The sequence below is a fragment of the Strongylocentrotus purpuratus genome, unplaced genomic scaffold (genome assembly GCF_000002235.5).
Source record: "Strongylocentrotus purpuratus isolate Spur 01 unplaced genomic scaffold, Spur_5.0 spur5_scaffold_12, whole genome shotgun sequence".
Lineage (NCBI taxonomy): Eukaryota > Metazoa > Echinodermata > Echinoidea > Camarodonta > Strongylocentrotidae > Strongylocentrotus > Strongylocentrotus purpuratus.
Genome location: NW_022145597.1, coordinates 14,772,672 through 14,788,713, shown reverse-complemented (window position 1 = coordinate 14,788,713; position 16,042 = coordinate 14,772,672). Strand labels below are relative to the sequence as shown.

At 38.7% G+C, this 16,042-nt stretch overlaps 1 protein-coding gene across 2 annotated transcripts in view; it reads left to right on the top strand.

Moving 5' to 3' along the window:
* The first annotated feature begins 643 nt into the window (after nt 1-643).
* Nucleotides 644-16,042, top strand: part of LOC593990 — a 33,534-nt gene continuing 18,135 nt past the window's right edge. For both annotated transcript variants that reach the window (XM_030981896.1, XM_030981895.1), the window contains exon 1: nt 644-859. The gene's annotated coding sequence lies outside the window, so the exon portion shown is untranslated. The remainder of the gene's footprint in view (nt 860-16,042) is intronic.

The following is a 16,042-nucleotide window of genomic DNA, read 5'->3' as shown; positions in this document are numbered from 1 at the left end:
CTCTTCCAGCGGGCCCTGCATAACATAATGTGTTATTACTACCCTTCTCCAATCTATATGCTGAGCGCCTAGCTAGAAGGCAGAAGGTCCCGTGGTTATAAGTCTTTGGTATGACTCGGCTGGGGTTCGAACCCACGACCTCCCGTTCATGAGGCGGGCGCTCTAACGACTGAGCCACCATGCCGCATATTGCCCCTGGTAACGGCGATTTTTTTTTTGTTCTTGTTTTTGTTTGGGGGAAGGGGGGGGGGGGGTAATTAAGTTCAATACTACCAACATACCACACTGAAAATTCGCTGTGCAACTTTATACAATGGTTAGGTGGTTCACTCCTTTCACAGATTGATTGTTTGATTGATTGATCAAATTTTATTTGTCAAGCTTCCAACATACAATATACAAGAATAACATATCAAAATTAGGTCAGCTTGAACAGGATAACCCACGAAAGCTCGAGAGTTTATTTCCAGTGGAGTTTTTTTTAATTTTATTACACAACCGGGCTTTTTCTCTTACGTGAAGAAAATTATACAATGAGGTGAACATTTGTGCTTCAACGATTCCTCTATTGTTCAACAACGTTTTTTTTTTATGAATCTTATTGTTCAACTGCACGCACAGTAAGTTTAATCTTTTTAAGCCGGTTCATAGATGAACGATTGTAATGCGTGAATAACAGTAACTGTTCAACCCTTTTCGCAGCATTTTTAGCCAACTTGTCTTTATCTTCATGACTTGTGAGGAGAAACCCGTGTAATTGGAAGTGCGATGTCTTCTCATGAGTCGAGATGGCGTGGATGGGCTAGTATATTTGGCGGAGTTCTCATCAACTTAACCACCGGGACTGTCTATACCTTTGGTAAGGCTATATTAGTTCTAATTAATTAAAGACGTCAGCTTTTAGCGTGATTCTTTGATGGCGCTCCTAACATTATTAAGGGGTGTGTGAAATGAGCGGTCGGACGTATGGCAAGCCGTTTTAACATTTATTCATGTATCTTGATATCAAGAATTCTATTCTTGATATCAAAAAATGAATTCTTGATATCAAGAAATCGAATTCTTGATATCAAGAATTACCATTGCTTTACAACGTAAAATTGTTTCTTTATATAAAGAATTCGATTTCAAGTTGATATCAAGAACTCATTTCTTGATATCAAGAACTCATTTCTTGATATCAAGAACTCAATTCTTGATATCAAGAACTCAATTCTTGATATCAAGAACTCATTTCTTGATATCAGGAAATTGAATGCTTGATATCAAGAAATCGAATTCTTGATATCAAGAAATAATTTTACATTGTAAAGCAATGGTATCAAGATCATTTCTTGATATCAGGAAATTGAATTCTTGATATCAAGAAATCGAATTCTTGATATCAAGAAATAATTTTACATTGTAAAGCAATGGTATCAAGAACTCATTTCTTGATATCAGGAAATTTTATTTATTTATTTTATTTATTTATTTATTTATGCATGTTCACAATTTCACAATTCATTGAAGTTAACATCACATGAAAATTAATATAAGATGACAAATCATTTTCAATTTTACAATACATTTGAATTAACTTCACGTGAAAAAGAATATAACATTGTTTTATCAAAGACAAGTTGCAACTTATATACAGTTTGAAGAATGAACACACAAAGGTGATGAAACATAAGCAAATAGAGCTTGAATCGTTACAACACCTTTCAAATATATAATATATGACAAATAAAATTCCTAAAGTTTTGTAGTGAACTATTTACACTATTTACAAAGTTTTAAAAAAGAAAGAAAAAAAAAATTCGTTAGGCCTAGTAACAAAATTATGTTAGATTTAATTAGAACTGATAAATAGATTATAATGTAAGTAATATCTTACATCTGTGAAATGATAATACATTTGAGTGCTCTTTTAAAAGAGTTTGTTGATTTTATATTTCGAATATCATTAGGTAAAGAATTCCATACATCTGGACCTCTGTGTCTGATTGAATTCTGGGCTAATGTAGTGTGAGGATTGACCACATGTAAATTCGATGACTGCCTTATGAACCATGTTATTAGGTTGGAACATTGAAGATAATGACGTAGGTAATAATTTGATATTAAAACGGAACATAAATATGGCAATTTGGAGGAAGTTAATATCATCAATCTTTAAGCATTTCAGTTTAACAAATAGTGGGGTAGCATGGTCACGATAACCAGCTCGGGTACATATGCGTACAGCTTTCTTTTGTAACAGAAGAATATTATTAGTCACACACTTGGATGTTGCCCACAAAATATTACAATAAGAAATGTGTGGTAAAATTAGACTATTATATAGCATAAGTAATATTCTATCAGAAACAAAACATTTTATTCTATACAGTACGCCAATATTTCTGGAGATTGGTGTAACAATGTGTTTTACATGGTCGCTCCAGTCAAGTTTTTCATTGATATAGACACCAAGGAATTTCGTACATGTCTTTCTCTCTAAAGAAATATCATCTAGTTTAATATTAAGAGCAAGGTTGTCATTAGATTTTCTACCTCTAAAATGAATATAATTTGTTTTAAGAACATTGAGAGAGAGCACATTACTTCTAAACCATAAAGTCAACTTTGGTAGTTCCGAATTTAGTTTCTGTTCTAGAGTGTTGATTTCACGATGAGACAAGAAAACACTCGTATCATCTGCAAATAAGGTATAATTTAAAGTTTTAGATACATTACAAATATCATTGATATAAATAAGAAATAATAATGGGCCCAGGATGGATCCCTGCGGAACACCACATTTAAGATACAGAATGTCAGAGTTAACAGAGTTATGATAAGTGTACTGTCTTCTCATAGATAAGTAACTTGCAAGCCATTGTAAAGCTATGCCCCTTATTCCATAATGCTCTAACTTAGAAAGAAGAATTGAATGGTCAAGTGTGTCAAATGCTTTACTCAGATCCATAAATACACCAATGACATGCTCGTGAGCAGCGAGTGCACTTGAAACGCGATCATAAAATTTCAGTAGCGCAAGATCTGTAGAATGAGACCGCCGAAATCCAAATTGATCAGGATTCAATGATTCACATTTATCTGTAGAGCCTGTTATAAACAATTCGTTCCAAAACTTTAGAAAAGCTAGGCAGTAATGAGATTGGTCTATAGTTAGAAACGACCATCACGTCATCTTTTTTATGAACAGGAATCACCTTTGCCAGTTTGAAAGAAGAAGGAAACACTCCGGTCATCAAAGAGAGATTGCAAATGTGTACAAGAGGCGTTAGAATTGAACCAATGATCTTTTTCAATAAAAATGTACTGATTTCATCATGCCCAGAAGAGTGACTGTTTTTTAGCGATCTCACTACATTGAGAATTTCAATGTAATCCGTTGGTTTTAGAAAAATAGAAGTATTAGATGGTTCATTGAGGTACTGTGTGAAGTTGGTTCCATCTTTATTTATCATCTTGGCTTGATTTAGGCCAACATTGACAAAATAAGTGTTATATGCATTTGCAATATCTTCTGCATTTGTTATTTCTTTATTACCATGAACAATTTTTCCTGGAACTTCATGTTTTCCTTGCTTGCATAAAATATCCTTTACAATTTTCCAGGTAGATGAAATATTGCCATTTGCACTTTCAAACCTCTTAGAGTAAAATAAACGACGTGAACATCGTATAATTGATGTTAATTTATTTCTATATTTCTTGTATTTTTCAACATTATCTGGTGATCGTTTGAAATTGAATTCTTGATATCAAGAAATCGAATTCTCGATATCAAGAATTGTTATAGTGAATGATTTCTAACGCTATAGTATTGCACGAACTCATTCTGAGCGCGCCGTTTTAACATTTATTCCTATATCCTGCCTGAGCGGGCGTATGCTCCAAGGGGGGAGCCCCCGAAAGCGCAGGGGTTTTAGGCATTACAATTAAGATCAGATTAGCACCCAGGGGCCATCCTTAGGGCCCAAGATAGGGTCCAGGGGGCAGAGCCCCCGGAATTAGCTCAGGGGTATGGGCATTTAATTACGGTTACATGAGCATACTTTCTTTTCTATTTCTTTCTATTTAATTCTCTTTAATATACTTTTTCAAAAGTGTGGGGTGGGAGGGGGGGGGGGGGGGGGGCTTGAGCCCCCAAGCTCGCCGTTCCGCGGGACCTGACATGTCGGCCTCTAAATAGTAAAAACGCACATTTCTTGCCTGACTGTAAATTGTGATATATGTCATTCTCCAACAAACGCATAAAAAGTATAATTTACTAAAAAGCGAGGAAAAATCCCGGAAAATTAGGCCATTTCAGCAAGATCTGTATATCACTGGTATCAAATTAGAAGGGAAAAAAAATCACTTTAAAAGTTTATATTGGTGGGGTGGGGAGGGGGGGGGGTAGGAACTGGCAGAATACTTACACCTATGGTGTCGAGGGGCTCTTTCTTCCTTTTTTTGTTCGGTAATAAATAAGGTTAGTTTGTGTGGGTGTCACTCAGGCGCGGATATACGGGGGGCAATGGACCCGCCCCCCCCCCCCCTCTTTGAAAAAATAAGAAAGGAAAGGAAAGAAAAAAGAAAGGAAAGGAAAAAGTAAAGAAAAAAGGGCTAAAAACATGGGTTAGAAGAAGACCCATCAGGGCACTCACTTATCCGTACCAGGAGGAAAAATACACGGGGGCTCGGGGTGAATTAGCCCCCGAAATGCCAAAAAGAGCCCCCAAAAGTCATAAAAGTAACCCCCGAAATGTTTAAAGTATTTTTTCTCTGATCCGTATATAGGACAAGGCCCTGGGGCAGCTAGCCATACTCCGATATTTGGGTCGTTTTCCGATCAGAACTAGCCCTAACTATCATTCCAGGATTTTTTTGTTTCAGAACCTAAGACAAAGTTACCCAATCCCTTTAAGTTTCAAATAGTAGACTTCATTGAACTGTAATTAGGCTTAGAAACCGGGGGGAGGGGGATTGGGGGGCACAGCCACCCCCCCCCCCCCTTCCAAAAAAAAAATATATATATATGGGGGGGGGGGGTCTCAGAGATCATTGAGTCCCCCCCCCCCCCCCCCCCAATATTATTGGCGGGGCTTATAGATATCATTAATTGAGCCCCCAATATTTTAAGTGGGGCTCAGATATCATTGAGCCGCCCTCCTCCCCAATGATTATATTCTAGGCATGAAACTCATGTATACCTATAATCTACAGACGTACCATTCAAATATAAACATATTATAAATATTTATTTAGGGATGAGAGAGAGGGGCTCAGACAGCGGATCTCGCATATCATTGACCCAAAAAATATATTTGGTGGATCTCGGATATCATTTAACCCCCCAAATATTTTGGAGGGACTCTGATATCATTGAGCCCCCCCCCCCCCCCATATGTTGGTGGGGCTCAGATATCATAAGCCCCCCCTCAAGTGTTTTTGGTGGGGCTCGGATAAAATCACAGAGCCCCCGATATTTGTGTAGGGCTCGGATAACATCACGAAGCCCCCCGATATTTTTGAGGGGCCCGGATATCATTGAGCCACCCCCCCCCTCCTCCCCCCCCCCAAAAAAAAAAAAAAAAAAAAATTCGGCCCGGCTCGGTTATCATGAGCCCCCTCCCCAATATTTTGTTCGTGCTGATGAGTTGAGGGAAGTGTATGCCGGAGATATTGACTTTGTAGCATTAACTCGGCAGCTAACAAGCCTCCAAGACGTGTGTGACGATGAGAGTAAACCTATCAAATATACATTAAAGCAATCTGTGAGATTTTCAACAACAGTCCAATCTATAAGAGATCATTCTCAGAGGTGCACATCCTTCTTCTCATTTACCTTACAATCCCGGTTACAACGGCAACTTGCGAGAGAACATTCTCTGTCTTGAAACGGATCAAAACTTCTCTGATAAGTACAATGACCCAAAGAAGCTCAACCAAAGCTTAATATTACACATATATAAATCTCGTAAAGATAAACTGAACTTGAAAACTATTGCCCAAACTTTGTTTCCAGGAACACAAGAAGACAAAACTTCTTTGGCACATTTGTCTGAGGATGTATTAAAAGAAGAAAAGTCTGAAATTTTTCGCCGCGATGACATAGACGAGGAACAAAGAATTTATTTTCAGGTGCAAATTATAGACAAAGAAGGATCTCAGAATTAGATTTTTGGGTGGTGCCACATTTCAGTTTTTAAATATGTCCGATTATAGGCATGTGTGACAATAAAAGTTTTGTTTTTCACGTTCCTGGGGTATTATTTTTTCCAAAGGTGTTAAATGTGTGTTTTGTCATACTTAATAAAATAAACTGAATATCTTATAATTCAACGATTTCTTCAAGTAGGCCTACTTTTATTAATTGCTTCAACTGCTTAAAAGTAAGGCTACAAATGCTTTGTTATTGTAGAGCTGTAGTGTGAACAGGCTACTTATTAATTCACATTTATAGATTGGTGCACATCATTATGCTTGATCATCCTCTCCTATCTGTTTGTTTTCATTCCTCTGTTAGTCATCCTTTATTTGCTACCTATGATATTTGAATATTCATTATTTCCTTTTATTATATAGATGATCATGTAAATCCCTATATATGCAAAAATAAACCCTGGAGGTTTAAAGTTGTAAAGCCCATGGCAGTTCAACACACGCAATCATGAAATAAGGGTGTCTTCATCGAAGTGTCTCTGTAAGTTTAGAACCACGCCCTGTGCCTACCTGCTCAGGCCACTCTACATTCAGGGGCGTCGCTAAAAGGGGGGGGGGGGTGTGGGGTTGAAGTCGGTGGTATTTTTTTATGTCGGTCGGCCAGCAATTTTTTCCCCTTAGAACTGTGACTTTTTATCGGACAAAGAAACATTTTTGAAAATTCAGACAAAGATTTAGAGTCGGTTCAATGAATCGTCTTCTTTTTCTAATAATTTAATGAAACGTCGAAGCTCCCGCGCTCCGCGCGAGAGGGGGAGAAACTGAATTCAGACAATTAGGGTTAAGAGTAGAGAACGGTATACAACAAATCGTCTTCTTTCTAAAATAATTTAATGAAACTTCTAAGCCTCCGCGCTTCGTGTGGGATGGGGAAACTGAATTCAGACAAGGATTAAGAGTCGAGAACGGTACAACAAATCGTCTTCTTTTCATAATAATTTAATGGAACGTCTAAGCTACTGCGCTTCGCGCGGGATGCCTTTCACCCATCCCCTCCCCCACCTAGGGAGCGCTTTGCGCGCTCTTTAAGTGATTCGCTTGCTCAATACCGCTCCTCCCTAAAATAAGATCCTAGCTACGCGCCTGCATTAAAATATATAGCTATGAAGTTGACGAAATAATTTGTATATTTATGTCGTCGACGAAAATGACCCCTTTGCGCATAACAATTTAGCCTTTGGCCCCGGGTTTATAGGGTTAAATTTGTAGATATTGAAACATTTAATTTTGTCGGTAATTAATTGGTGGCTTGTTTTGTCGGGAATCGTTGGCCTCTATACCCCCCCCCCCCCCCACTGAAAAAGGACTAGCGACGCCACTGACGACACATCAGACCTATACTTGCGTTTTGTGAGAGACTCAAGTATCCGGGCCAGCTATCTATAGTTAAGTAAGTTTTGAAGAAAAACAAAAACGAGTACTCGCTCTCCAATCGTATTGGTTAATGGGGAATTTCGAATGTCATCAAATATGTTTTTTTCCTTTTAACATAATAATTGTTTTGCGACTCAATTCAGGCCTGACTAAATATAAACTTTTTCGTGAGGCAACAGACAAGTAATTTAGTCATATACCTGATTAACATTTGAAGATTTCCTACACTAGTGCCTGGCCGTGCGTGTTCCATATTTGAACACTAAGTTGCACCTGAAATTGCAACATGTGCATTATAAGCTCCAAACGCTTTCTTTCATACAAATGCACCAACAAAAAATTCCCAAAGCTTGAATGCATACTATTTCACAAGATGTAATTAAACAATATGAATTATATTAATGATACACTTACATGTACATGCAAATGCATGACCATTTTTGCGCTTCTTGCTCCCAGCAAGATAGTTTCCTCCTACATATAATTTTGTTGCTGTTATGAGTTTATGAGTTTATATTCATATTTTTTGTTATCAAACAGGAATAAATAAATGAATATATCAATACATTTGTACAATGGTAATTGTAAAATGATGATAGAAGAACCAATGAAAATCGCAACTGATCTTCCCTAATTCCTTTCCTTTTCTTCCTCTTTGTTTTCTATCCCTTTCTCTTCTCTTTCCCTTTCACTTTCCTTACTTCTCTCTCGCTCTCTCTCTCTCTCTCTCTCTCTCTCATTTAAGTTTGCTGAGGGTGGCAGGGGCCCTTCGCCCCCTCCCCCTGATCCACGCGATTTTGGTGGAATTAATCGCAACTGATCTCTGCTTCTTTTCACCCTTTTCTTTTCTTCTTCCTCTTTTGTGTTCCATTTGAGCTCTCCTCTTTCTCTTTCCCTTCTTTCTCTCTTTTTTTTTGGCGGGGAGGGGGTGGGGTGGTCGGGGAGGGGGCAGAGGCAAAGGCCTTTCTCCGCGATCCACATCTTGTTTGCAGAAAAATTGCAACTGATATCCCTTCTTTTCGTTTCTTTTCTTCTTTTGTTTCTTACCCTTTCTTTCCTTCTCTCTTGTTTTGCGGGGGGGGGGGGTGAGGCAACAGCATGGGCGGCAAGGCTCTTCCGGCCCCCCGATCTCCTTCTTTCCCCCCCCCCCCTTTTTTTCTTCTTCCTTTCCTCTTCTCTCTTCTTTCCCTTTCCCTTCGTTTCCTTCCTTCTCTCTCTCTCTCTCTTTTTGTTTGCCAGGGAAGGGCAGGCGAAGGCCTTTCACCCCCGATCCACACCGCGTTGGTGGGAAAAATCACAATTGATCTCCCGTACCTTTTTTTTTCTTTCCCTTTCCCTTCTCTTCCTTTCTCTCTCTTTTAAGTTTGCTGTAGAAGGGGGGGGGGACAAGGGCCATTTGCCCCCACCCCCGATCCCTAACTTGTTGGCGGGAAAACTGCAACTGATATCCCCCTTCTTTTCTTTCTTTCTCTTTATCTCCTCTTTTCCCTTTTTTCCCCCTTCTCTTCCTTCTCTCTTTCTTTTGCTTGGGGGGGGGGTGCAACAGCCTGGGAGGCAAAGCCCTTTCGGCGGCCCCCGATCTCCTTCTTTCCCCTTTTCTTTTCTTCTTCCTTTCCTTTTGTCTCTTCTTTCCCTTTCCCTTATTTTTCCTTCCTTCTTTCTCTCTCTCTCTCTCTCTCTATCTCTCTTTTGCTGAGGGGAGGGGGGAGGGGTGGCGAAGGCCTTTCGCCCCCGATCTCCTTCTTTTCCCCCTTTTCTTTTCTTCTTCCTCTTCTTCCTTTCCCTTACTCTCCGCTTTACCTTCTCTCTCTCTCTGACTCTCTCTCTCTATCTCTCTCTCTCTCTTCATTTTTTGTTGGCGGTTTGGGGTCAAGACCCTCTCGCCCCGCCCCGCCCCCCCCCCCCCCCATCCCCCATGGACCCGCGCCGGGAAGACCTGTAGTGTGGTCCCTAGCGAGCTGGCAAAGCTGAATATGGGTTATCCAGTCGTTTCATTCATTAAGTATAATTATACTTGTATTAGTGGGGGCTGTTAGGGATATTTTGGTGCAGATTCTTCTAAAAGCACCAAATTTGCCCCAGAGGTAGATTATACCATACTATTGCGATTTCTGCCGGACGCCAAGAAGGGCGCTCTCTGGGACTGCCATATTGGGCAAGTCCAAAATGGCCGCCATCTGAGTTAAAGGTCAAGCAAAGTTCCAAAAGGAAAAGCGCTTGTATGATTATAGTTTATATATTTGTAGGGTTTTGGGGGTCAGAGAATCTGATTTTGATGTTCTTTCATTGATTTGAGGTCTCCTTGGGGCTGCCTTACTGGTCATATTGGTCAAATCCAAAATGGTCGCCATCTGAGTTACAGGTCAAGTATAGTTATGAAAGGAAATGGGCTAGTATGATAAAAGTTGATGAATTCATTGGGTGTCCGGGGTCGGATAATCCGATTATGATGTTCTTTTATCCATAAGCGAGTTCGTAATTGCACACTCCGCATGCGCCAAAATCGGGAACGAACTTTTACAAAGGTCACATGAACATAAAGAGAGCTGAGAGAGAGGAACTGTAATTTTTTTTTTGTGCTGGCCTTTCCTTTGTGAATGATCACATCTGACACATCAGTCACCGAAAATCATTTCTGAATGTCGGAATTGGTTCTTTATAGTAAACTTTACTTGAAATCTGGTCATCGGTAAAGCATTATCGGCATTATCGTGTTCCAAGTCCCCAGGGACTCGACCTTTATGTCTAGACGTTGCATAATGCAATTCGTATTGGTATTTTATTCCTTCTTAGACTGATTATAGACGTTATTTTTTTTAAGGATAATAAAGATAAAGCTGTCTGGGTTTTGAAAGATATTGCTTCAAAACATATCGAACAAGCTGTTTATTTCTTTATTCATGGTTCGTTTCTACTGTTTATCTATTTTCATTGCCAACCATCGAAAACGAATTTATTATGCATTTCACAGAGGAAGTTTGCATAGGAGAACTATGCTTTCTAATGGATCCGTACAATATGGCACAGCTTTAGGGGCCTGGGAGAGCCCCCACCAGGGGTTCCGGGGTGGAGCCCCAGGATGCTCTCAAGTTAATTTGACTTTAAAGAGCAAGTGTCTCTAAGATGTAAAGAGAGGTTATTTCTTCAATAAAGTGAAAGGACTCTTGAAAATAAAATAGCCCTTTCATTTCATTTTAGAAATAAACTCTAATCCATCCCTTGATATTTAAATTGCACTGCTCCTACTTCGTGCTTTGTTCACACTCTCCCTGGTCTATAAAGGGTGCTTTCTCTATTTGATCATCAACAGAAGCAAAATGCTTGGCCACGAACTTATCGAAGCGTGTTCAGATTCAAAGTTTGCTTAAATGGGGGCATTGATGTATGTAAAAAAAAAACAGGATTAAGATCCCATGCAACGCTTCGAAATTTAAAAGAAGAATAAGAAAAATAAAGTTGAGATTTCACCTTTATGTCTAGATGTTGCATAATGCAATTCGTTTTGGTATTATCTTCCATCTGAGAGTGATTAAAGAAGTTATTTTCAAGGACAATAAAGATAAAGCTGTCCGGGTTTTTAAAGATAATACTTCAAAACAAATCGAACAAGCTGTTTATTTCTTTATTCATGGTCTGTTTCTACTGTTTATCTATTTTCATTGCCAATCCTCGAAAACGAATTTATTATGCATTTCACAGAGGAAAGTTTGCATATTGATGAAACACTCTCCCTGATCTATAAAGAGTGCTTTCTCTATTTGATCATCAACAGAAGCAAAATGCTAAGCCACGAACTTTTCGAAGCGTGACCAGATTCAAAGTATGCTTAAATGGGGGCATTAATGTATGTAGAAAAAAACAGGATTAAGATCCCATGCAACGCTTTGAAATTTAAAAGAAGAATAAGAAAAATAAAGTTGAGATTTCACCTTTATGTCTAGATGTTGCATAATGCAATTCGTTTTGGTATTATCTTCCATCTGAGAGTGATTAAAGAAGTTATTTTCAAGGACAATAAAGATAAAGCTGTCCGGGTTTTTAAAGATAATACTTCAAAACAAATCGAACAAGCTGTTTATTTCTTTATTCATGGTCTGTTTCTACTGTTTATCTATTTTCATTGCCAACTCTCGAAAACGAATTTATTATGCATTTCACAGAGGAAGTTTGCATAGGAGAACTATTTATATATATATATATATATATATATATATATATATATACATGTATACATATATATATATATATATATATATATATATATATATATATACAAATTATTTATTGGGCTTATTTTGCTTTCTAATGGATCCGTACAATATGGCACAGCTTTAGGGGCCTGGAAGAGCCCCTACCGGGGGTTCCAGGGCGGAGCCCCAGGATGCTCTCGAGTTTATTTGACTTTCAAGAGAAAGTGTCTCTAAGATATGAGGAGAGGTTATTTCTTAAATGAAGTGAAAGGACTCTTGAAAATAAAACAGCCCTTTCAGTTTCATTTCATTTTAGAAATAAACTCTAATCCATCGTTTGATATTTAAACTGCACTGCTCCTACTGTGTGCTTTTTTCACACTCTCTCTGATCTATAAAGGGTGCTTTCTTTATTTGATCATCAACAGAAGCAAAATGCTAGGCCACGAACTTTTCGAAGCGTGACCAGATTCAAGGTATGCTTAAATGGGGGCATTAATGTATGTAGAAAAAAAACAGGATTAAGATCCCATGCAACGCTTTGAAATTCAAAAGAAGAATAAGAAAAATAAAGTTGAGATTCAACCTTTATGTCTAGACGTTGCATAATGCAATTCGTTTTGGTATTTTATTCCATCTCAGAGTGATTATAGAAGTTATTTTTAAGGATAATAAAGATAAAGCTGTCCGGTTTTTTAAAGATAATGCCTCAAAACAAATCTAACAAGCTGTTTATTTCTTTATTCATGGTCTGTTTCTACTGTTTATCTATTTTCATTGACAACCCTCGAAAACGAATTTAGTATGCATTTCACGGATGAAGTTTGGATAGGAGAACTATATATATATATATATATATATATATATATATATATATATATACACACACATTTTTTATTGGGCTTATTTTGCTTTCTAATGGATCCGTACAATATGGCACAGCTTTAGGGGCCTGGAAGAGCCCCTACCGGGGGTTCCAGGGCGGAGCCCCAGGATGCTCTCGAGTTTATTTGACTTTCAAGAGAAAGTGTCTCTAAGATATGAAGAGAGGTTATTTCTTCAATGAAGTGAAAGGACTCATGAAAATAAAATAGCCCTTTCATTTCATTTTAGAAATAAACTCTAATCCATCCCTTGATATTTTAAATTGCACTGCTCCTACTTCGTGCTTTCTTCACACTCTCCCTGATCTATAAAAAGTGCTTTCTCTATTTGATCATCAACAGAAGCAAAATGCTAAGCCACGAACTTTTCGAAGCGTGACCAGATTCAAAGTATGCTTAAATGGGGGCATTGATGTATGTAGAAAAAACAGAATTAAGATCCCATGCAACACTTCGAAATGTAAAGAAGAATGAGAAAACTAAAGTTGTGATTCGACCTTTATGTCTAGACGTTGCCTAATGCATTTCGTATTGATATTATCTCCCTTCTGACAGTGATTATAGACGTTATTTATATGGATAATAAAGATAAAGCTGTCCGGGTCCTTGAATATAATGCATCAAAACAAATCGAACAAGCTGTTTATTTCTTTATTCATGGTCTGTTTCTACTGTTTATCTATTTTCCTTGCCAATCCTCGAAAACGAATTTATTATGCATTTCACAGAGGAAAGTTTGCATATTGATGAAACATATGGGCGCAGGCCAAGATTTAAACCCACTCAAGTGTGAATTTGGCGCATCTTCCCTCATCTTCTTCAACCAGGAAATGGACTTCATTGTAGCCTTAGGACAGGATGGTGAAATAAAATTGATAAAAGAACATCATAATCAGATTATCCGACCCCGGAAACCCCATTAAATCATCAACTTTTATCATACTGGTCCTTTTCCTTTTGAAACTACGCTTAACCTTTAACTCGGATGGCGGCCATTTTTTATTTGGCCAATATGGCCAGCATGACAGCCCCAAGGAGGGTCAATGTCGCTATTCATAAGGACCGCTATTCATAAGGTCCGCTATTCATAAGGTCCATTATTCATAAGGACCGCTATTCATAAGGTCTGCTTTTCATAATTGGAGAAAAGGGTCATTATTCATAAGGACCGCTATTCATAATCAAAGAAGAGGGTCGGTATTCATAATATTAGAAGAGGGTCGCTATTCATAATAGGAAATCGGGGTCGTTATTCATAAGGGTCCCTATTCATAATATTACAAAAGGGTCGGTATTCATAACACAGAAAGAGGGTCGCTATTCATAATACGAAATGAGGGTCGCTATTCATAATACGAAATGAGGGTCGCTATTCATAATGCAAAATGAGGGTCGTTATTCATAAGGGTTATTATTCATAAGGGTCATTATTCATAATAAGAAATGAGGGTCGCTATTCATAAAAGGAGGAGAGGGTCGCTATTCATAATAGAAGAAGAGGGTCGCTATTCATAATAGGAAATGAGGGTCGCTATTCATAATAAGAAATGAGGGTCGCTATTCATAATAGAAGAAGAGGGTCGCTATTCATAATAGAAGAAGAGGGTCGCTATTCATAATAGGAGTAGAGGGTCGCTATTCATAATAAGAAATGAGGGTCGCTATTCATAATAGAAGAAGAGGGTCGCTATTCATAATAGAAGAAGAGGGTCGCTATTCATAATAGGAGTAGAGGGTCGCTATTCATAATAAGAAATGAGGGTCGCTATTCATAATAGGAGAAGAGTGTCGCTATTCATAATAGAAGAAGAGGGTCGCTATTCATAATAGGAGTAGAGGGTCGCTATTCATAATAAGAAATGAGGGTCGCTATTCATAATATGAGAAGAGGGTCGCTATTCATAAAAGGAGAAGAGGGTCGCTATTCATAATAGAAGTAGAGGGTCGCTATTCATAATAGGAGTAGAGGGTCGCTATTCATAATAAGAAATGAGGGTCGCTATTCATAATAGGAGAAGAGGGTCGCTATTCATAATAGAAGAAGAGGGTCGCTATTCATAATAGGAGTAGGGGGTCGCTATTCATAATAAGAAATAAGGGTCGCTATTCATAATATGAAATGAGGGTTGCTATTCATAATACGAAATGAGGGTCGCTATTCATAATAAGAAATGAGGGTCGCTATTCATAATAGGAGTAGATGGTTGCTATTCATAATACGAACTGAGGGTCGCTATTCATAATAAGAAATGAGGGTCGCTATTCATAATAGGAGTAGAGGGTTGCTATTCATAATACGAAATGAGGGTCGCTATTCATAACACGAAATTAGGGTCGCTATTCATAAAAAAGAAATGAGGGTCGCTATTCATAATAGGAGTAGACGGTCGCTATTCATGATACGAAATGAGGTTCGCTATTCATAATACGCCCCCCCCCCCCCCTCGGCTACGTTCCTGGTCCTGTAGGGGGGGGCGATATATAGCCCTGAATAGTTGTCTCTTTTTAAAGTAATTATATTTTATCTGTTATCTTTGATAATTATATAGAGCCAACCCCCGCTCATGTGGTGACGAAAAAAAAGTAAAACATAACACACATGTAATCCTATCGTAAATTTTCCTCCTTGTTGGAAATCTTGCCCCACCACCCTGCCCCCGACTGATCTTATCCAGGCTACGCCACTGAGATATTAAGTACGCCAAGCAGGCCCATTATCCATTTTAGCTTGCTATTTAAGAAACTAGTAATTGTTTATACGACAATAATGTTTTTGTAGAAAGTAATTTTTATTAGGACTTATGGACCTACAAATTACTGAGCTGAATTGGACCTGACAATTGGACCTAAGCCCAGTATCTACCGATCCCCCGAGCCCCCCCCCCCCCTCATCAGTACGCCCCGGCGCGGATCCAGAATTTTCCAATTGGGGGGGGGGGGGGACGGAAATTTGAAAAATGCGCAGACCGTTTTTTCAACTCAACATACCAATACTGACAAGGTCATATTTGGGCGCGTTCATGCTTGATTTTGACGGCCAGAATCAGGCATCTGTTACGCGTTTAGTTTAAAACACGATTGCGTTCATGCTCACTTTTGTAGAATCACCGAAAAACGGCGATCACGATCGCCGATCGTAAACTCACAAAAAGATGCGTTTACAATTTGTAAACGCGTTTAAATGGGGTCAACGCACTGACCTCTAGTGGGTCTACGTAGCATGCGCACACAGGTTTGCGAATCCAGCTGAAGGCCACCCAAGGAGAATTGCCTGGAGAAGTGAGCATGAACAGTGCACCGTGGAACTGCGATTACGATGAGCGTTTACGATGAGCGTTACAAATCGCTCTTTCTGCCTTCAAAATCAAGCATGAACGCGCCCTTAGAAGCACG